The sequence below is a fragment of the Crinia signifera genome, chromosome 4 (genome assembly GCF_055691185.1).
Source record: "Crinia signifera chromosome 4, ASM5569118v1, whole genome shotgun sequence".
Lineage (NCBI taxonomy): Eukaryota > Metazoa > Chordata > Amphibia > Anura > Myobatrachidae > Crinia > Crinia signifera.
The window spans coordinates 332,446,863-332,471,167 of NC_139220.1; the positions used below are offsets into that span (position 1 = coordinate 332,446,863).

Consider the following 24,305-nt stretch of genomic DNA (forward strand, 5'->3'; position numbering starts at 1 on the left):
ATATACCGAGGAGAGGAAAACATGATCAACACTGAAATATACAGGAAGTCAACAGCAACTAACAGCTTACTGTACAATACCAGCGCTCACTTCCCTCCCACCATCGCCAACATCCCCAAAGGGGAATTTTTAAGATTACGGCGAAATTGCTCCAGTGAAGAAATATACAAAAACAACTGTGATGATCTTAGCCACAGACTACAACAAAGAGGATACTCAAAAAGATCAATCAAGAAGGCACGAGAGATGGTGGCTAAGACTGACAGGTCAAAAATGCTTTTCAAAGAAAACGAACCTGCTCCAACAAAAGAAGACTCGACCATACGATTTGTCGGCAATTTTTGTACTGAGTGGAGAGAGATAAAACGAATTATTCAAAAACATTGGCCAATCATTCTGAGTGACCCTGACTTAGCCCAAAAACTTAACACCAAAGTCGACATGAGTTGGAGAAGAGCTCCAAGCCTAAAGGACCAACTTGTGCACAGTCACTACTCTGGCCCCAAAACCAAGAACACTTTCCCTTCCGGTAGCTACCCGTGTGGAGGGTGTAAGGCATGTGAATTCATAAAAAAGGTCACAACAATCAATGACAAATATGGACAACCAATTCCCCTCAAAGGTTATTTCAACTGTAAGAGCAAGAATTTAATCTACTGCATCATGTGCGACTGCAACACACTATATGTTGGAATGACCAGCCGTATGTTGAAACAAAGAGCCCTTGAACACCTGGGGAATATACGCAATGCCCATACTGACATCACCAAGATGAAACAACTGACTACTGTGGCTAGACATTACCATCAACAACATGGAGGCAAACCTGTTGGTTTCAAAATCTTTGGTCTCGAACAAGTCCACCTTGGCCTAAGGGGCGGAAACTTGAATCAAACACTTCTCCAGAAGGAGGGCAAGTGGATTTTCCGTCTAGGGTCACTAGCCCCACACGGCCTCAATGAAGATATAAAATATGGTGCTTTCCTCAAGTAAATCCTCAAGTAAATCTTTCACCTATCTCACTTCCTACCTGAACACCTTACTTTCCATTATAATTATCACATACCCATGGTAGCCACCTATAAACACCCTCTCATCCTTCATTAGATTCATCCCCATCATCACCATTTACCACCAGCTCCATCACCTCACCTACCATATCCTCACTATACAATAACACACCACTTACATCACACTTTTTTCACCTGGCCCCGATATTTCTCAATCACACTACACCCCCACTTTAGGAAGAGCACCTACTTTTCATATTCAATTGAATCGCCATCAATCCACAGCGTTCACACTCACTTCACTACTCCCAATACCATCACCTTATACACCTCTGATAGATTTATATTCAATCACCCCACAAAATATTTAACACCCTTATATCATTTTATAAATCAACAAACCTGATATCAGGTATCAAATACAAACTAAAGGAATTTTGAAAAAACACAGGTGTCGACACGCTGGTCGACAATTTTGCATTTAGTCAACGGTTCAGGTCAATCCTCTTTACAATTATTATATGTTGTCTTGAAAATAACAAACCCTAATTCAGGTATAAAATATTAATAAAATGAATCTTGTAAAATACAGGTGTCGACACGTGGGTCGACACACTCAATAGGACATTGAGTCAACTGTTCAGGTCATTCTTCGTTATTTTTGTTATTTTTTATTGTCATAGTCTTTGCCAAACAAAGGAATTCCACTTTTAAATGCCATCAGAGTACAAAATACTCCTTACAGCAGCCAAATAGCAACCAACTCACTAATTATTTAAAGTCCAACAGCAGACACGCTGTACAGAACTACTATAACATGTTGATTTAACTAGAAACAGTCAAACACCAATCGAGGTTGCTTCAGACAAAAGACTCCCGCTGATTGGACAGCGGCGATGTCAATCAAACACAAAAGGATGATGATTGGATCTACTTCACAATAAGAGTAAGGGCACTTGCCCACAAACAAAATGGCGCATACTGACGAAGCCTAAATCGGCGAAACACGTGTATTGACGGACCCCAGCTACAGCAGCAGCGGCGATCCAGTGCCCACCAGCTCCCTCACCAGCTTGGATACCCCAGCCCCCCACCACGGACCCCCGAGGTCCCTCCACATCCAAACGCCAGGACCCGGCGTTGAAGGTACTGGTGTCCCCTGCCTGCACTTAGCGGCAGAGTGACACCCCTCTCTCTAACTACCGCACTAATTCAGTGCTTATGCTTCCAGTACTCAAGCTTATCTATTAGTTGGACATAAATTTATTATAACATAAAGACTGCCAGCATTTCTGGCATTAGCGCTGGGTCACAGTGCTCTTTTCCTATCTGCAGCATATGATCATCAACTGCTAAACACCACTGACACTAACGCTGGGTCATAGTGCTTTTTTCTCCTGCAGCAGCAGCTCCCAATGAAATAACTTTGTTTGCCAGGGGATATTATTGTTGAGTGGCTGGTATTTTCCATTACCTGAATACAGGTTAATAACATTCATCTCACTGCCTAAATACTGGTGACCATTAAATTGTGACTATACCACCCAGATTAAGATTTAAATCCTGCATTTAATTCCTATATTTCTCTGCTCCTCACCCAATTCTTTCTCTTCCCCTTCTCCATCCCCTGCTCTTTCCCTCCCCCCCCCCCGCGCACCTCAATTCTTTACCCTTTCTTTACTCTTCCTTCTGTATTTTTACCTCGTATATATTTTCATTTCCTCACTTTATTCCATTTCATAAATTTGTGCACCTCTTGCCTGTGTCTTCACTTACCATTATATATTCCCAAAGGTACACTCGGCTCCCAATAAGGGCAAATCTCTGTTGCCACGTACAGTTGCAATTTGCCAAATACTGACCTCCTTGGATTTCTTTGTAAACCATATGGTATGAAATTAGCTATAAATGCTCTAATTGCAGTTAACCAGGCAACCGCTGAATGGGAATTTAGTCCTAATTATACCACCATACCTCACTGGAACTGCCCAAAAACTTCCCGAACTTGGAAGCAAAGCAGTGAAGGGCCAGTTCAGTATTTTGGTGGGAGACCCCTGAAGAATTACTGGTGTGGTATCCAAAAATTGGACAAGTATATTCCCCAAATAGATTGCACTGGATACGCCTACTGTATGAGCAATACAAGCTACAAATACCAATAAACCCTGTCGCTGGGGCAACCGATATCTCCTTAAGGCAATTCCAGCCTTCCAATTGTGGGATACTAACCATTCAACTTCGCCTATAATCACATTGTGTATATATACCAATGAAGATTAGGAACTAATGCGCTGAATGGAGATTAATGTGTGAAAAAGCTACTAGTGCTATCACACTACATTTTATAAATTTAATTATAGACTTTGTTCTAATTATTTTCTCTGTCCTTCCATTCCTTGTAACGGCTCTTGTTACTTCATTTTATCAGGATCTTAATAAAAGTTAAATTTTAAATCAACATCATATTTACATACAAAAAATAAGAGTGCGCCCACAAAGCTTTTTTCTTTCTTTGGTTCGCTTCTATCAAGTGAACAACAACCCCTTTTTCAGTTACAATACTGAATTTTGGGGCGCACCACCAATCAATGACTATTAGAATTTACTATGGATAGTCCTTCATATTGGTTCTACAATTAATACTTTAGCATAATTTTCAGTCTGTGCGGGTTCTACCACACCCCCCCTTACCACAGTAAGACCAATGTACAATTTTTAGATCTGAACATCTTTATAGAAAATAACCAAATTCATACCAACACATTTAGGAAATCAGTTGATGTTAACAGTTTCATAAGGTCAAGCAGCTGGCACCACCCGAGCTGGCTACAATCAATACCAAAGAGCCAATTCATAAGAGTAAAACGTAACTGCTCGAAACATGAAGACTTTATAGAACAAAGTAGAGTAATGGCAGACCAATTCAGAGAGAAAGACTACAAAGAGAAAGACTTACAGCTAGCAATACAAGAAGTAGAAACTTTAGACAGAAAGGACCTTCTAAGCTACAAAAAAAAGAAATCAGACACATACCAAGAGACATTATTTATCACACAGTATTCTAAGGAATCCAAAATACTACAAAAAAGCCTTAGGAAACACTGGCCCTTACTATTGGAAGACGAAACACTATCTGACATTTTGCCTAAACAACCCAGAGTGGTATTCAGGAAAGCCCCAGACATCAGGAGTAAACTTGTCACCAACCACATTCCCCCCAAGACTAAAACACAGACAACAATAGGCACTAGCCAACCCAGTAAAGGCTTCTTCCACTGCGGGACATGTGTAGGATGTACCAACCAGCAAATAAAATCAACAAAACCTATTACTGAATTCAAATCATCCATCACACAAGAGTCATTTATAATCAAGAACATGATAACATGCAACAGTAAGGGGGTAATCTATCTTATGGAATGTGGGTGCCACAAACAATACGTAGGCAGAACAACAAGGACACTCAAAACCAGAATAGCAGAACATGTACGCAACATAAAGAAAAAACATGAGGAACATAATCTCTCAAAACATTTCTGTGACCACCACAATGGGGACCCTAGCAGTTTGAGGTTTATAGGCATTCAAGAAGTGAAACAAAACTGGAGAGGGGGCGACTTCACACTTAAAATTAACAAGCTAGAACTAAAGTGGATGTATACACTAAAAATCTTGAAACCCAGAGGCTAAAATCTAGATAATGAGGTAAAAGCAATAGTAGGTAAGAAATGATTAAGGTGTTGCAGCAATGCATAACTAGAACATAGTCCAACTTTCATTAAAACAGTACTTATAAAACCAATTTTTTATGACTAAATGTTTAAAATGTTAGGATGATGAATACAAAGCACAAGTTTTCATTTACTTGCCACCAGAATGTGAAGACAGCCTGTCATGGCAATCTACACACTGTGTAACTAATCAACTGATTAGCAACACACCTTAACATGTCAATCATGATTGACATATGACCTAACCAATCTTGCACAAGCATGGAAATTAACCAATGAGAACATACGGAAATGAACCAATGACAGACAGCTTGTTTAAATGGAGGGACAGATAAAAACCACAACTTTGGACATACATCTATCTCCCTAGAAGAAGGCTAATAAGGCCGAAACGCGTTGGAGTGATATCCATTAGACATTTGGACTGTTCCACACCAGAGAGGAGAACATCAAACCATCCCGCAATTTCCCACGGTGCTGCAGCAAACTGACAAGCTGCAAACAGAACGGAGACGGAGCGGAAGCTAAGACAGCCGGAAGCAGTTACTGTGAGGACGGGTAAGTAGGAGGTAGACCAGTGTGACGAGAGGCAGGAGGACTCCCAGGCGAGGAGGTCGGTGCGCGGCGCACGAGTGACCGAAGGTGACTCAGGCGGCGCGGTCCACATCCTTGAAACAGGCAGTCACCAAAGGACCGAGGTGCTGTGCGTTGTGTCTCCACACACGCACAGCAAACATCGGTGGGTGCACTAGCCCACCTGGCTTACCTACATGCACCATCCACAGCTCCTCCGAAAACCAACACACTCTTAACATCTAAAGGGGTACCTGAAGATCTGACAAAGTACATCTGAGTTAGCGGGACGCCGCGCTCAGTACCATTCCGAGACTGCCAATTACCATCTGCAACTCACCTTCCCCCGTTGCTATTAACAACTTAAACAATTTAACAATTTTAAAACAACAGCTCCGCAAGAGCGTACACACTGCCCAACCAGGACAGACCACCAATCTGACTCCTTGGGAGTTTGTGCACATATCGGCAACTGTTGCTTATTTAAATTATTATTCACTTATACTTGCAGACAATGTGTGTATGAATTGACTTTCATTTATATTTTATCTTTAAATCCTGCATGTATATGTCAATTTGCACCTTGATTTATCAGTAAAGTGTGTTTTTTTCAAGTTCAATAACGTACTGTTATTCTGACCACACACACACCTTAATACTTAGGCAGAGCGCAGCACTATAAAAACCCAATTATTTCTGTAATGAATCAGGACAATCGGTAATCATGCTGGGGTTAGCCACACCCACCAGCCAATAAGGAGTGGCCATTGGCTGGTGGGTGGGACTAACCCCTGGCATGTGGGAGGATCCGCAAATGTAAACAAACATTTATCAGCCTGATGCCCACCGCCCTCCCACTATTCTGGGAGGGGGTCCCCACTTCTCCAGGGTCCCTTCCTGTGCTGACCAGCAACAGGAATAAATGCAGTGGTCATGGGAAATGACATAAAAATTTTCTCACGGCTGTAGCATAACCCTGTTTGCTGTTTGGGTCTGGTGCTGGTTGCAAAAACACGGGGGACCCCTAGTCATATTGTCCTGGTCTGGTGCTGGTTTTAGAAAACCGTGGAATCCCCTATGTCAGGACAGGCCAACCTGTGGCTCTCCAGATGTTGTGAAACTACAAATCCCAGCATGCCTTGCCACAGTTTTAACACTCCCTTATAGCTAAACTGTGGCAAGGCATGATGGGATTTGTAGTTTGACAACATATGGAGAGTCACAGGTTTGCCAGGCCTGCCCTATGATTTTGCTCTCCCGAATTTGTAAAACCAGGACTGTTTCTATGAGCCACATTTTTTTAACATTACCATGTACATATCGCACTGTCAAACTCAACATGTTGAAATGGGTCTATTTGTTTGTGATAATGTTTTCCAAAATTTGCATCCAATTCAATTTGTATACTGATAATGGGAAAACATTGGGATGTGTATTGAAATGTGACAAAAAGTCGACAGATCAGAATGTGAGATTAAACAAAAACTGCATTTTTTTTTATTAATTCGTATCCTTTTAAGTTGCGATTTTGGGAAAACATGCGAATTTCAGCCTTTTTTTTTTAACATAAAATCGCAAAAGTTGAAATACTTCATCCCAGTAAATGTCACCCCTTGTGTCCATTAGCGAATGTATTGCAACACTATCACAGATCGCTATCCACTCACAAATCCATATGCAATTCCTGATGCATTGAAAGGACTTTGCTGTCTGTGACAATGAGAGGTAGGTCTGAGGCTTCCACTAATCTGCGACTGAGATGGGCAGAACGATGCCAGCGCAGACATCAAAGATCCTCTATTATAAGGCCTAAGAAATTGTCAGGTTCCCACTCCCACACGCTGGCTTCCTGTCAGACAACCTCTGGCCATTTTGGGCGGTATTCAATGAGGCTGATTCGCCATGTTTTTATGGCGAATTTGTGCTGTTTGGCGAATTTTTTACTAAAACGGTGAATCACCCTATTCAATGACCAGATGGCGAATACATTTGAAGGTTTTTTTCGCCATGATTCACCGAGTAGCAATCGCTATCTTTTTATGGTGAAGTGGAAGGTGAACTTTTAAAATAAAGTGTTTGGTTTTTTACATTTGGTGTAAAAAAATCAGGAATTTTATTCTGAGGAGGGGCATGCTATTTTTATTCATGTGCTGTAAGCACATGAATATATATTTAATTTAAAAAAAAATATATATATATATTTTTTTTTACACTGTCCAGCCAGAAGGGGGCGGCGGAGCCGAGCCGCTCATTAGATATTCATATATTCACTGCACCAGATCGTTACATATGCATGATCGGGTGTAGTGAATATACCCGGTCCCCTGCTGGCACCCCCGGGGGGCAGCCTGTGCTGCCTGGCACCCGGGGAGCCCACCTCCCCCCCACATACGCTCTGGGGCAGGCAGGGAGACTTCCATCTCCCTGCCTGACACCGTCCTCAGGCTCCCTGCGGCGTTCGCCGCAGGAGCTCATATTCGCCGGTCAGGGGCAGCGAGCCCCTGACTCGTTGAATACCGGAGCCGGCGAGGCTCCGGAACGTGGCGAATGTGCAGAGAATCCTAAACAGGATACGCTCCACCCCTACCGGTATTCACATTGAATACCGCCCTTTGTGTACCTATTGCGACAAGGAAGCATATACACTGGAACCGATGAAGTTGTGGTCTTTATTTTTGTAGCAGGTACACAGCATACCAGGTAATCACAGCAAGAATGGTTCCAGCTTTGCAGCATACAGGTGTTACAGCATAGTACACCTCCTTCACTCACAGATCCTTATTCAGAGCTGAGCTCAGTACAAATTTGTTTGGAAAATGGGCAAAACCATGTGCTCTGCAGGTGGGGCAGATGTAACATGTACAGAGTCAGTTAGATTTGGGTGGGGTGTGCTGGAACTGAAATCTAAATTGCAGTGTAAAAATAATGCAGCCAGTATTTACCCTGCGCAGAAACAAAATAACTCACACAAATCTAACTCTCTCTATACATGTTACATCTGCCACACCTGCAGTGCACATGGTTTTGCCCATTTTCCAAACAAATTTGTACTGAGCTCAGATCTGAATAAGGGCCACAGTCACATAATTAGAAATTGACTCTATTAGGATTTTTCCCCTTTCTCTCTCCGTGTTGCTGCTGCTGTTGTACTCGTCCTACAAGCTCTCTCCTGGATGGCAATGCTTTCCTCCTGATATGCCTCCACAACCTCTCTGTTGGAGGCCATGGGCCTATCCCGGCATGTCACCAATATTTTCAGCTCCCCTCTGCTGAAGAGCCTAGCTCTCCTCGGTGCACTACCATTAGCAGCCATACTGTTTATTGTAGTAGAGAGGAGACAATAAAAATGGCGCCCACATGCATCCTGTGCGGAGCAAGCGTCGCATCCTGCGCGCCCGCCAGTGAGGAGTGAAAACCAAACCAATGGGAAGCATTAGCGTCTCATTATAACCTGCCCATACCAAGTAATAAAATAGTGTAATGATACTGTACACAATTCAATGTAATTGTATTTATTAGTGTCTACAGTACTGTAGCTTACTGGACAGTACAGTAGTAGCAGAGTAGTTCCTGCGCTACAGAGCTTTATAACACTGCAGTCACTTCATGCACACGCTGCAGCACACATTCCACTCATGCGCAGTGAAGATTTCAAAAAGTGACGACTGGTGGATGATTACTGGTATTACACACTTCCGGAGACGCCACTGCGAAGCACCAAGATTTTAAAATGTATTGCGCACCTTGAGCTGTGGGTCGCCATGGCGGGCTGGCGGGACAACTGCCATACTGTAGGTAGAATGAATGAACGACGCTACATCTGTTAATGTTAATTGATAGGGGTTTGTTGATCAATGACAGGGGCTTCATAATTGATGCCACAAAGGATTACATGCTCGCTGCCACAGGGTAGTGAAATGATAGTTGCCATGGGGGAGTGGAATGCTCATTGCTATGGGGGAGTAGAATACATGTTGTCAAGGGGGAGTGTAATCAATGCTTATTGCCAAGGGGAAGTTAAGAGCAGTGAATGAGGTTGCGGCAGGCATCCGGGCAAGCAATCAGGGCAGATCCATGCTATTTCAAATCTCCCACCAGCTCACGGTCTGGCAGCCAATAAGGAGCCACCACTGCCACTCCCAATTGGCTGCCAGACCGCAAGCTCCGATTGGCTTACCAGACGACACATGATATGAAATAGCCAACCCAAAGAGCAGGTTCGCGGCTAACTCCTCTCATCCCACCCGCCAAGTGGAGGCACGGTTCCCAATTATTGGGGGTTATTCTGATTGTGTCGGATGGCTGCGTGTACAGATGGACAGTCGATGTTGTGTGTGTGCGCGCGCAAGTGCGAATGCCTCGCATGTCTGAACACGGCGTGAATTCCGTGCGGAAAATGATCGTACACAACCATCCAAGCAGGGGGTGGAGAGGGGCGTGAAGGGCTGTTTGGGCTCATTACCATATGCATACGCCCCATGTTTCATGGGCGTTCCCATAAATAAATCACTGGGCGGGCATATGGAAATCCGGCCGTGACGCATGCGTGGGGGCGGACAGCTGACATAGAATGTAAGCTGCCCGTCCATATCCCTGCTTTCACACGGATAATTGTCTGAGTGGTCTGGCTGACCACTGGGTCCATCATTCGATGGTCAGAGACTATCGGAGGATGAGGGAGGTTCCCACAGGCCAGCGAGTGGGTGTTCACATAAAACATCCACTCGCGGTCCATTTGCTTGGCGTCCTACCGCATGCGGATGGCATGAGCGATCTGTCCGACTCAATCAGAATAAGGGTCATTGTATAGTCCGGGTACGCCACCCTTCTGGACTATGGACATCGAGCTTGATTACCAGAGTATGCGGAGCAATCTTGGATGGGTGGTAACCCTATCGGCATAAGTGGGCAGGTCAGAGCGGAGGTCTCAGAAGCCAGGCTAGGGCAAGCCCATCAGGAGCAGCAGCTGCAGGACTCACCTGAGGGCTCTTCAGCATCCTCGGCTCAGAGTCAGCCTCACTCAGGCTGGGAGGAGCAGAGGGGTTTAGGGCAAGAGCAGAGCCTATGGCTTCTAGGGCAGGGGCACCGAGCTCAGCTATACCACAGCGAGGCCCTGGGGCGGATTGGGAATTAAAACCAGCCGGGAAATATCTTGAAGCAGCCCTAATGGGGGGGGGGGGGGGGCAGGGCAGATGTTGCGTGCCATTTTCGCAGGGAGGGAGGGGGCAGTGGGTGGCATAGAATGCTGGAAGGGGAGATGCAGGGTGGCTGAGGACAAGGGGAGGAAGGACGTACACAGGGTGGCACAGGATGCAGGGTAGGAGGGGGTATGCAGAGTGGCAGGGGATGCAGGGAGGGGAGTCGCAAAGTGGTGGAGGATGCAGGGAGGGGAGACGCAGAGTGGCGTTGGTTGCATGGCAGCAGAGGATACAGGGAGGGGGAACGCAGGGTAGCGTAGGATGTGGGGTGACAGAGGATTCAGGTAGAGAGGGGGAAGCAGGGTGGCGGAGGAAGCAGGGTGGGAGGGGGTATGCAGGGTGGCATATATTTCACTGAGGCCACAAATTATTATCCAGTGCCATGTTTACCCTCCTGTGGCCGCCCTCAGAGTCAGATCGTCACCTGCTGGCTGCTGTTTAGTATCTGGTGCACTGCCTGCTCCTGCTGCCGCCGCCCATCGGATCCATCCAGCCCAGCGTGCGAGCCATTCCTACGCGCTGCTCCTGGGATGTCACGTGGGCATCGCAGGGCTGGCAACAGAAATCTTGGGGCCCCATACACTAATATCTGTGCGGGCCCCCATCACCCATGCTGGAACATAAACTGTGCCCATTACTGGATTGCTGGGGAGCAGGGAGGGATGGTTAGATTGGGATGAAAAAACAGCCAAGGAAATTTCAGGAAGCGGCCCTATTTTCTGCGGCCTGTGCTCTATCACACTGATGCACTCCCTCAACCTGCGGCCTGCCCTTTATCACACTGATGCACTCCCTCAACCTGCGGCCTGTGCTCTATCACACTGACGCACTCCCTCATCTGGTGGCCTGCACTTTACCCCACTAACGCACTCCCTCAACCTTCGGCCTGCACTCTATCACACTAACGCACTCCCTCATCCTGCAGCCTGCACTCTATCACACTGATGCACTCCCTCACCCCAGGTCCTGTACTCTATCACACTGATGCACTCCCTCATCCTGCAGCCTGCGCTCTATCACACTGATGCACTGCTTCATCCTGCAGCCTGTGCTCTATCACACTGACGCACTCCCTCAACCTGTGGCCTGCGCTCTATCACACTGATGCACTGCCTCATCCTGCAGCCTGTGCTCTATCACACTGATGCACTCCCTCAACCTGTGGCCTGTGCTCTATCACACTGATGCACTCCCTCAACCTTCGGCCTGCACTCTATCAAACTGACGCACTCCCTCATCCTGCAGCCTGCACTCTATCACACTGACGCACTCCCTCATCCTGCAGCCTGCACTCTATCACACTGATGCACTCCCTCATCCTGCAGCCTGTGCTCTATCACACTGACGCACTCCCTCAACCTGTGGCCTGCGCTCTATCACACTGATGCACTCCCTCACCCTGCTGCATGCATTCTCTATCACACTGATGCACTCCCTCATCCTGCAGCCTGCGCTCTATCACACTGATGCACTGCCTCATCCTGCAGCCTGTGCTCTATCACACTGACGCACTCCCTCAACCTGTGGCCTGCGCTCTATCACACTGATGCACTGCCTCATCCTGCAGCCTGTGCTCTATCACACTGATGCACTCCCTCAACCTGTGGCCTGTGCTCTATCACACTGACGCACTCCATCATCTGGTGGCCTGCACTTTATCCCACTAACGCACTCCCTCAACCTTCGGCCTGCACTCTATCACACTGACACAGTATTAAGAGAAAGTGCAGCCTGTCTTACTTTTGTTGATGAAAGGCAGACACAAAACAAGCCTGCACATGGTTCCTCTTCCTGTAGCAGAACTGCACTCTTCTGCAGCGACTCCCATCCCAAACGCTGAGGCAGGGCCAGGATCCCACCTCCTTCTTTCCTAGGCACCAATGAACTGATGCACTCCCCTGTCCTGATAGGTGGCGCCGGCGGCTGTCAATCATGGCAGCAGGAAGCCAAGTTGCGCGGGCCATAAACGCAGCACCGCAGAACAGATTGGTGAGTGATCCAATCTGTGTTGGTGGTGGGGGGGTCGGGGGCCTGTGGCAGCGCACCCATACGTCTTCCGGACTGCAGGAGTAGCTGTGTGCGCCCGCGCATGCGCACCAGCCCTCCTGCTGCCATTTTAAATTTTGGAGATCCCGAGGCTGGCTGCGGCCATCTTTAATTAGGGCACAGTGCCGCGGCCCAGCACGGAGATGGCGCGGCTCAGTTAGGGAGGGTGGGAGGTCCTTTCTACTAAAAATTGTGCCGGCCCACAAGTTAGGAGGCAGGAGTGGAGGTGGCTGAGTGCAGACTTTAAGAACCAGATTGCAAATGGCATAAGTGCCCGGTCACAAACGCTGAGGAGCCAGAGCACATGTGCCGGGCACAGGAAAGATCCAGCTTGAACCTGCAGATTAATATGCAGGTTACACAGCAGAATGCATATTCGGCGGCTATCTCTCGAGTCCCGCCTGCACAGCATCTCAGAGGGAGCAGCAGTGACAGACTGACTTTTTTGATGGACAGTCTGGTCCATTCTTCTGCCGGACTGCCAGTTTCCAGACATTGTATAGTCCAGGAACACCACCAGTCCAAACTCTGGGCTTAATTACCTGACTGTCCGGAGTAATCCTGGATGGGTGCTAACCATGTCTAGATTACATCAGCCTGCTGATGGTGTACTAGAGATTTGCAGTCAGTCTCTCTCTCTCTGCCAATACCTTCAGCCTAAGTCTGATCTATATTTTTATTAGATCTAAACCTACATATCTAAAAAATAAAACAAAATTTATTATACATGTATTCCTTCAATATTAAGGATATGTTAGGGACCTCGGAGGTACCCACCGAACCTGAACCCTAACTCTGTTTGTCTCTCCCCGTGGTTAGCGGACAGGTGCAGTGCTATGCTTCACCTTTAGCAGCCGTGTTCGAAGTAGCTGGTTGGGCCAGCTCCAACCCCGATGCCCCCAGGTCTTATGTGAGACAACTCATCCACGAGACAGAGAGATGAGCAAAAGGATTAACTAACTAAACCAAAATGGAACAGTGGAATACCTCCACAAGCAACAAACTTCCAGCGAGGAATCCAGGAGCAAGGCCCCACAGAACCCCTGGGAATGCAACAATGCACAAGATGGAACCGAATAACCCAAATAGTAAATGTAACAATACACAGGATGGTAACAGTGGTCAAAATATACCAACTGAGAAATGAATGCAACAATGCAAAAGATGATACCACAAGTGATAAATGCAATCAACCCCTGACTTATCTGGAAGATGGGAATCACAGGTATCAAAGAGGTTGAGCAAGCAGGAGAGCTGAGACTGGAAGCTGGCTGAGATGCTGCACACAAGAACACTGGACAGCAGGACACTGGAACTGGGAACACTGGTAGTCACAAGAAACACAGAACTATAACCAGCATCTGTGCTCAGCAGACGCCGGCCTTATATTTCAAAAACGCTGCCCTGCGAAGTGTGATGTCAGCCACTGCCACTGATGCGTGCTGTCGTCTGCAGAGGGTGGAAGGTCGGGCCATTGCCTAACAACGGACCCAACTGTTCCTCCCTACCCACCTGGCTACTGCCAAGGAACATGGCCACCGCCTGCTGTGTCCCAGAGCCTCTGGCTCTGTCACTGACAGCAGCACTGCCGGAGGCAGAGGAGCAGCAGCGGTGGCGCCAAACAGGATGTGGTGGGAGAAAATAATAATAAATATATTAACACATCACATGTGAATTAGAATACAGATCTTAGTAAATTTTCCCAAATGAGTTAAATATTAAACTGCAAACTGTCATTACCTTCGAAACTGTCTTGTACTGTAATTTGTTATGTGTTTTTGATTATAACTATGCTCTGTAAAGCGCTGCGGAATCTGTGTGCGCTATATAAGAAACTGTTAATAAATAAATAAATAAATAAGACTGAACTGTGGGCAAAAGTATATAGCTCTCACCCATTTCTACACTTGCCTGTCCTGAGACAGCTGTAACCCAACTGAACCAGACTCTACAAACTGCCCTTGATGAAGCTGCTCCAGCTACTCCCCACAATCCACGTAGGCTTAGATGCCAACCATGGCACTCTAAATTAACAAGACACCTGCAAAAACTATCACGTAGATTTGAACGTCAGCGGCGTAAATCTCAAAATCCAAGTGACTGTCACATTTAAGACAACCTACCACTCCTATCGTAATGCTCTAGACAAACTAAACAAACTTATTTTCAATCTCTCATCTCTTCTCAGGCCACTAACCCCAAGCGACTTTTGAATACATTTAAATCAATTCTTTACCCTCCTTCACCCTCCCCACCTGCCAATATCAGGGCGCAAGAGCTTGCTTCCTTGTTCAAGGAAAAGATTTCTAAAATCCAAGAACAAATGGCATGCTCTTCCTCAGCCAGTGGCTTGCTAACTTAATTCCAGAGCCCTTTGCCACTTTCTCCTCATTTGACCCCACAAGTGAGGATGAAGTATTCACACTATTCTCATCTTCCAACTCCACTAACGCTCCTCTTGATCCTATACCCTTACAAGTCAGTAAAGCTCTGTCTCCTGTGCTTATCCAAAGCTTAACTAAAATCTGTAACCACTCTCTCTACTGGTATCTTTGCTTCTCTGTACAAGCATGCACTTATTATTCCCATTCTAAAAAAAACACAATTCTGATCCAAACTGTCTCTCTAACTACCGTCCTATCTCTCAGCTCCCATGCCTCTCCAAGCTAGTTGAGAAATTTGCCTACACTCGCCTCACAAATTTTCTTAACTCCTACAACTTATTGGACCCACTTCGGTCAGGCTTTCGCTCTCAACACTCCACAGAGACAGCACTGACTAAAGTAGTCAATAATCTGGCCACTGCTAAATCTAAAGGCCATTTCTCACTTCTTATTCTTCTAGATCTCTCAGCTGCCTTAGACACTGTCGAACACTCTCTTCTCATACACACACACTACAATCCCTAGGTCTTCAGAACACAGCCCTTTCTTGGTTTACTTCCTACTTATCTAATCGCTCTTTCAGTGTTCCTTTCTCTGATTCTACCTTTCTCCTCACTACCTCTGTTTGTTGGCGTACCACAAGGTTCAGGTTTAGGTCCTCTGCTTTTCTCAATCTATCCCTCCTCACTAGGGAAACTATTCACTTCTTTTGGACTTGAGTATCATCTGTACACTGATGATACTCAGATCTATCTATCCTCCTCGGAATTGTCACCTACAGTATTGCTCCGTGTCTCTGAATGTCTTTCTGCCAATTCATCTTGGATGTCATTTCACCACCTCAAACTCAACATTTCCAAAACAGAATTAATTATATTCCCATCAGCCAAGAGTAGTTACCAACCTGATATCTCTATCACTGTTGAGAACACAACAATTAATCCTACTCCACAATCTCACTGCCTAGGGTTCATCCTCGACTCTGAACTGTCCTTGATTCCTAACATTCAATCTGTCTCTAAATCATGCTAACTTCATCTATAAAACATATCCAAAATTGGTTCGCACCTTACACAAGACACTGCAAAAACTCTAATCCATGCACTCATTATATCATGCATTGATTATTGCAATAGACTCCTTACCGGTCTTCCTAAGAAGAGACTCTCACCGCTACAATCTACTTTGAATGCAGCTGCGAGGCTGATCTTCCTGGCTAGATGCTCATCATCTGCTGATTCGCTCTGCCAGTCCCTCCATTGGTTGCTTGTATATTACTGCATTCAATACAAAATACTACTACTTACATACAAAGCCATTACTCTGACTACACCGACTTATATCTCTTCGCTTATCTCAAAATATATCCCCACCCGACCTCTCCGCTCTGCACAAGATCTGCGTCTCTCATCCACACTCATTACTCGCTCCCACTTACACTTGCAGGATTTTTGTTGGGCAGCACCCACCTTATGGAATGCCCTTCCACGCATACTAAGACTCTCCTCTAGCTTCCAAAATTTCAAGCATTCCCTGAAAATTCACCTCTTCAGGCAAGCTTATCATATTCAGTACCCCCCACACAACCTCCTGTAGCATTTACAGTGTATATTTAATTGCATCCCACCAGGACTGTTTTGTAATCTGGTGGGACTGCCATGCTATGGAATTATATCCTTATGTATCCCTCCTATTAGCCCTATAGAATGTAAGATTGTGAGCAGGGCCCTCCTACCTCCATGTCAGTTTGTATCTACCCAGTTTGTTTAATCACTGTAGTTTGCAATTGTAAAGCGCAACGGAATATGCTGCGCTATATAAGAACTGTAAATATAGCCATCTTGGATTTGCCCTTAGGCAAAATGGCCACTGTAGCATCACCATATATACACCTCTCTAGAATAAAAAGGGGGTGGGGACTGACACAAACAGGAAGTGCAATGATAGCTGGGACCTGCATAAGAGTGCACCAGTGTGGCCATTTCCGCTTACAATTCTGCTTGTTTTTTCCCAATTAGCTTGTTTTTCCTGCTAGTTGTGGGTAGCTTGTTTTTGAGGTTGTTGCCTTGTTCTCAGGGCCAGTCGTGGATTGGACGCTGCAGAACAAAGCTGGCTCGTGATTTGCTGTGCAGGGATCAGGTGGGCACGTCTGCAAGAAGTGATCACTGCTCCCTGCAGCTGCTGTTTTGTATGGTGTGTTGCCTGTTATCTGCAGGGACCCAGGTGATGGATAGAAGCAGGTATGTGTATGTGTGCTGCAGCAGCCTGTACATCAGCAGCCACTCAGCCCTCACATGTTCCCCTGGGCTTCCTTATAGTTACTTAGCTCACACGGAAGCCGGGGCTGCTCTGGCCGTGCTCTGTGTGCTGCTGTACATTCCTCATCAGCAGGGAGGGGGAGGACGGGGACTGCTGCACTAATCTCACCCTGTACTCGGGCTGAGAACACAGACTTATCAGAGGTGCAGCAGGGAGGGGGAGGACGGGGGACTGCTGCACTAATCTCACCCTGTACTCGGGCTGAGAACACAGACTTATCAGAGGTGCAGCAGCAGCAGGGAGGGGGAGGACGGGGACTGCTGCACTAATCTCACCCTGTACTCGGGCTGAGAACACAGACTTATCAGAGGTGCAGCAGCAGCAGGGAGGGGGAGTACGGGGGACTGCTGCACTAATCTCACCCTGTACTCGGGCTGAGAACACAGACTTATCAGAGGTGCAGCAGGGAGGGGGAGTACGGGGACTGCTGCACTAATCTCACCCTGTACTCGGGATGAGAACACAGACTTATCAGAGGTGCAGCAGGGAGGGGGAGTACGGGGACTGCTGCACTAATCTCACCCTGTACTCGGGATGAGAACACAGACTTATCAGAGGTGCAGCAGCAGCAGGGAGGGGGAGTACGGGGGACTGCTGCACTAATCTCACCCTGTACTCGGGCTGAGAACACAGACTTATCAGAGGTGCAGCAGGGAGGGGGAGTACGGGGACTGCTGCACTAATCTCACCCTGTACTCAGGCTGAGAACACAGACTTATCAGAGGTGCAGCAGCAGCAGGGAGGGGGAGGACGGGGACTGCTGCACTAATCTCACCCTGTACTCGGGATGAGAACACAGACTTATCAGAGGTGCAGCAGGGAGGGGGAGTACGGGGACTGCTGCACTAATCTCACCCTGTACTCGGGATGAGAACACAGACTTATCAGAGGTGCAGCAGCAGCAGCAGGGAGGGGAGGACGGGGGACTGCTGCACTAATCTCACCCTGTACTCGGGATGAGAACACAGACTTATCAGAGGTGCAGCAGCAGGGAGGGGAGGACGGGGACTGCTGCACTAATCTCACCCTGTACTCGGGCTGAGAACACAGACTTATCAGAGGTGTAGCAGCAGCAGGGAGGGGGAGGACGGGGGACTGATGCACTAATCTCACCCTGTACTCGGGCTGAGAACACAGACTTATCAGAGGTGCAGCAGCAGCAGGGAGGGGGAGGACGGGGACTGCTGCACTAATCTCACCCTGTACTTGGGCTGAGAACACAGATATCAGAGGTGCAGCAGCAGCAGGGAGGGGGAGGACGGGGACTGCTGCACTAATCTCACCCTGTACTCGGGCTGAGAACACAGACTTATCAGAGGTACAGCAGCAGCAGGGAGGGGGAGGACAGGGGACTGCTGCACTAATCTCACCCTGCACTCAGGCTGAGAACACAGACTTATCAGAGGTGCAGCAGCAGCAGGGAGGGGGAGGACGGGGGACTGCTGCACTAATCTCACCCTGTACTCGGGCTGAGAACACAGACTTATCAGAGGTGCAGCAGCAGCAGGGAGGGGGAGGACGGGGGACTGCTGCACTAATCTCACCCTGTACTCGGGCTGAGAACACAGACTTATCAGAGGTGCAGCAGCAGCAGGGAGGGGGAGGATGGGGGACTGCTGCACTAATCTCACCCTGTACTGGGCTGAGAACACAGACTTATCAGAGGTGCAGCAGCAGCAGGGAGGGGGAGGACGGGGGACTGCTGCACTAATCTCACCCTGTACTCGGGCTGAGAACACAGACTTATCAGAGGTGCAGCAGCAGCAGGGAGGGGGAGGACGGGGACTGCTGCACTAATCTCACCCTGTACTCGGGCTGAGAACACAGACTTATCAGAGGTGCAGCAGCAGGGAGGGGGAGGACGGGGGACTGCTGCACTAATCTCACCCTGTACTCGGGCTGAGAACACAGACTTATCAGAGGTGCAGCGGCAGGGAGGGGGAGGACGGGGGACTGCTGCACTAATCTCACCCTGTACTCGGGCTGAGAACACAGACTTATCAGAGGTGCAGCAGCAGGGAGGGGGGGGACGGGGGACTGCTGCACTAATCTCACCCTGTACTCGGGCTGAGAACACAGACTTATCAGAGGTGCAGCAGGGAGGGGGAGTACGGGGGACTGATCCACTAATCTCACCCTGTACTCGGGCTGAGAACACAGACTTATCAGAGGTGCAGCAGAGGGAGGGGGAGGATTGGGGACAGAAGCAGCACTCCTCCTGTACTAAAGGTGCCCACACTCTAGAAAGATCTGCTATCATAAGATGTGCGCATAAATTAGCCTTCAAATCTTTTGTCTGTCCTGGACAAAAGATTTCAGGCAAGCGCACCTCTTTACCAAAGATTTTTCTTAAGATCCCATGCGCGTTCCTATAGATCTTTTGTCAAATCATCTGATCTTTCATGCAGCACGTAAGATCAGAAGATTTAGCAAAAGATCCACGGGAGCGCGCATCGGACCAAAACCGGCCGATGTTCGACCGATTATCAGTAAACATCGGATGATATATCGGCCAATTTATCGTAAATCGGCCAATCGGCCAAAAAATGTTCTAGTGTGTAGGCACCTTTACACAGATTACTGTGGTCCTGAGGGGTCTGTAATACCCAGCAAGGTATGTGATTAGTCTGACTGCTGAATATCTCTTTTATTTAGCCATTCATTATATTTATCTGTCACTCATCCCCACTGCGTATAATGCTGGGTGGTATTAGAAGAGTGATTGACAGCGTTATACACACAAAGTTCCCACCAAGCGTTATACACAAACCCGCCCCCCAGGGAAAAGACCAGTGTTATACACACCACCACCCCCTTGACATCACCTTCCCCCACCCATCCAGGGCTACAGTACACTGCCACCATCCACCATTACTCCACAGCTACCAGGTGAGCGGCAGGTCTGCCCGCACCCCCGCGACCCACCCTCCCATGATTCGTGGGCCCCCGCGCCCCCCCTCGCGATTTGCGGACCCCTGTGACCCCCCCTTCCCGCGATTCACGGCACCCCTTGTGACCCCCCCTCCCACAATCTACGGACCCCCATGACCCCCCTACCGCGATTCGCAGCCCCTCTCCTGCATTTCAAGGACCACCACAACCCCCCTCCCGCAATTTGCAGCCCACCACTACCCCCTCCCATGATTCACGCCCCCGCGATTCATAACACCCCCCCCTGCGCCCTCCTCCCGCAATTTGCGCCCCCCCTTCTGCAATTTGCGCCCCCCCTTCCCGCAATTTGCGGACCCCCCTTCCCATGATTCACTCCCCCCCCCGTGCCGCCCCCCTCCCGCGATTGGCAGACCCCCACAATCCCCCTTCCCGCGATTCACGGCACCCTCCACCCACCCCCGTTCTGCGATTTGCGGACCCCCGCGACCCCCCCTCCCGCAATTTGCGGACCCCCCTTCCCGGGATTCGAGCAACATTCAAAAGGTCGACATGGGGTTTTTCACTGTTTTTTTTACCCGAATGTCAACACATTCGACATGGACACAGTTTAAAGTGCACCACATCTCCTCGCTACACTCGGCTCACTATTCTATTCTCCCACCAAGCCCTAGAGCATGGGTCTTCAACCTATGGCCCTCCAGATGTTGTGAAACTACATGTCCCAGCATGCATTGCCACGTTTTTTCCTATAAGAGCATGCCAAAACTGTCAGGGCATGCTGGGACATGTAGTTCCACAACATCTGGAGGGCCACAGGTTGAAGACCTGTGCCCTAGTGGATGGTAGGGTATGAAATACCGCCTGTCGGCACAGGGCAGTTAAAAAACTGTGGAAAACCCCATGTCCACCTTTTGAATGTCGTCCTAGACACGGTCGAACTAATGACCTGTCGAACTAATGACCTTTTGACCTAGAATCATGTTCACCTTTTCCCATGTCGATCTAGACCTATGTCGACCTAAAGACTGTCGACCATCATTCTGTAGACCAAATGACCGCATCCCGTACTAGTGATAGCACTAACCACACTGACTGCCCTCTATAAAGAAAAAATTAATTGATAACATTTAGAATGTAAATTTGTTTAAAAATTGTAAAAAACAAAAATGGACGGTACTTATGTAATATCTGGATTCCTCGCGGGGCTCGCTGCGCTCACCACGCTTCGGGCACGGTGGCTCGCTGCGCTCGCCACACTATATTAAATCAACTCCATGCGTAGTTGGATAGTAGGGGTATGAAAAAATGGGGTGCATTTAACATGGGAGTCCAGATAATACATAAGTACCAAATGGACTACATAATGGCATACTGGTACAGTACATTTTTTGGCTACATATATGTCATGATTTATTTACATGAAAGGGATAAAAACATCAAGGGAGAAAATGGAGACAGGCGAACAGACATGGAACAGCAAAATAGATATACCATTTATGGTACAAGATAATGTGGTTAATTACATACCGGATCGTAAGGATTTAATAAGGCAGTCTTTCCCAAGAGGAATTAATTCCTATTAGGTGGTAAGTGAGTCCTTGAAACAGTATAACACCTAGTAAGGGATATTGAGAATTCCTTATCATAAATAGGTTTATTCCTTATCATAAATAGGTTTCACCTACTCTAATGTGGAGTTAATTCTCCCATTCAAATGGAGATTATTTGTTAAGCTATCTGTACAATGTGAGAGGAGTGCCCCACTCCATTGGTTGAGTAGACAAATGAAAGAAGTACCAATTAGTGGGTTTTCTGTGGATAAACCAATCGGCTGGGTGGCGGAAGACCTTTCTCCTGGATATGCTGCTAATATATTTGCAGTCTGATGTTACGTTAGTGGATAAGGTCTCTCTTTAATGGCAGTACCTATGTACATGTCCATTTTCCAGACAATGTTTTGCCACTGGTTTATCCATTTTACCAGTCTCTAAAGCCAGTCTGATAGTATACCTGTGGTTGGCCATGCGATCTCGGAATGGTCTTGTAGTCATCCCAACATAATATGACCCACAGGGACATCTCAGCATGTATATAACAAATGCCAAAGTACGTGTTAATCGATATCGGATCTTTATCCGCTTTCCAGTTAGTGGATTTGCCAATGTCCCTCCAATCAGCATTGCACTACAAGTAGTGTATCCTTTGTATCACACACATCCAGGTTTATTGGCCTGCAGCCATTGTGAACAACTGATAGGGACACCTTGCTACAAGCCACCAGCCAGCATCTGGTACAACTAAAGTAAAATTTACTGATTTCCCAATTTTTACGGGTTTTACGAACAAACTCCCCAGAGGAACTTTTGGTGATACAACTAAATGAAATGAAGTTTAGATCTTAGTATGACCAACTTCAAAGGGTTCACAATGGCTGCGGCCCAGTAATACATCTCATGTGAAATAGAAACTCCCATCTTAGTGACCTTCCCCCACAGAGCGTGAATCCGCATCAGATTTCCACTGTTCTCTTAATGGTTAGACCCATCTGTGTGCAGAGACAGCAGTGTCCGGTGAGCGTATCCATCACCATGGTAACTGTAACTAAGCAACACTAAGAGCATATTGATTGGCTTATACTATACAGGTAGAGATGCAAACCTAGAGGGCAGAGAGACTGAATGGGGGAAATTTACTAAGATGTGTATTCTACTTTACATGTGATGTTGCTATGGGCAACCAATCAGAATCCACTTCTTATTTATTTCGCACCCTCTAGAAGATAGTAGACAGGATCTGATTGGTTGCCCATGGCAACATCACATGTGAAGTAGAATAAACATCTTCGTAAATTTCCCCCTTTGATTCCTATTGGGAGAAAATGCTGTATACTGCAAATAACACATTATTATTTATTATTATTATTTATTATTATTATATACAGCACAAGCATTAGAGAGAGCTGTTGTTGCAGGGAGGTGGAAAGTTGTGGAGAATGAATAGCATTAGTGTTTCTGCTTTCCAGTATCATACGCTAGTCATCAAATACTGGATGAGAGATTGCACCATGTCCAAGGCACTGAGGTATCGATGCAGGATAGTATTAGCTTCTGCTTGTCACATATGACTGCTCTGTTGCATTTATTGCAGTGCAGAGTGTCCGCTCGGCTGTCTGATAAATGTAGGGTAGGGATTTATATCACTGTATATGTCCCCTATAGATAGAGAGAGTCTGGGAAATTAGACAGTATCTGTTCTGCTGTCTGACATCTGCTATATAAGCAGATATATAAATTATAGGCCCTTATTCTGGTTGGTGCGGTAATGGCCGCGTGCGGTCGGTCCGCCGATGTTTTGTGTCTGCGCATGTGCAGAGGCGTCTCTGCGCATGTGCGAACGGGACGCACGGCCACATTCCGCATGAAATGTGTACACTAAGAACAGGGGGTGGAGAGGGGCGTGAAGGGCTGTTTGGGCTCATTACCATATGTTTACACCCCGCGTTTCATGGGCGTTCCCATGAAAACGCTGGGCGTACGTATGGTAATGCGGTCGTGACGCACGTGTAGGGGGCGGACATATGACATCGCCGGATGTCAGCTGCCCGCCCAGATCCCTGCCTTTGCATGGAGAAATGCCCGTGTGGTCTGAGGTTGCAGGAGCTGCCTGACCACTCGGTCCTGCATTCGATGGTCTGTGACCATCGAATGATGGGGGAGGTTCCCTGAGATGGAGGAGGTGTATACATGAGAAATCCACTTGTGCTCCGTGCGGTCAGCGGCTTACCGCATTCGGACGGAATGAGCAATCCGTACGAAAGGGGGGTTTAGTACGCACGGTCCTGGCCGCATATTCGGCTCCGTCCGCACCGACCAGAATAAGGCCCATAGAGACAGGTAGCGGTTTCTGCTGTCCTGAACTGGCTGTAATCACTATTTTCTAATGCTCTGGCAGCGTTTCTAGCTGTCAGAATGAGAGAACCGTTGTAGTAGAGAGATCTATGTATAGAGCCACTTAGAATGCGTCAGATCGGATTTTAAAGCAGTTTGTTTAAACTATCTAAACAGTATTACACATGAAGGCAATTTGATACAATCGTTTATAAAAAGTAGCTTTCTCAGCACACATGAAGCAATTTAAAACAATTGATATGCA

General features: G+C 47.2%; 1 protein-coding gene across 1 annotated transcript in view; it reads left to right on the forward strand.

Moving 5' to 3' along the window:
- The first annotated feature begins 16,812 nt into the window (after positions 1-16,812).
- The window catches only part of LOC146075998 (uncharacterized), a 29,795-nt gene continuing 22,302 nt past the window's right edge, over positions 16,813-24,305 (forward strand). Inside the window, exon 1 of the mRNA XM_083185756.1 lies at positions 16,813-17,182. The gene's annotated coding sequence lies outside the window, so the exon portion shown is untranslated. The remainder of the gene's footprint in view (positions 17,183-24,305) is intronic.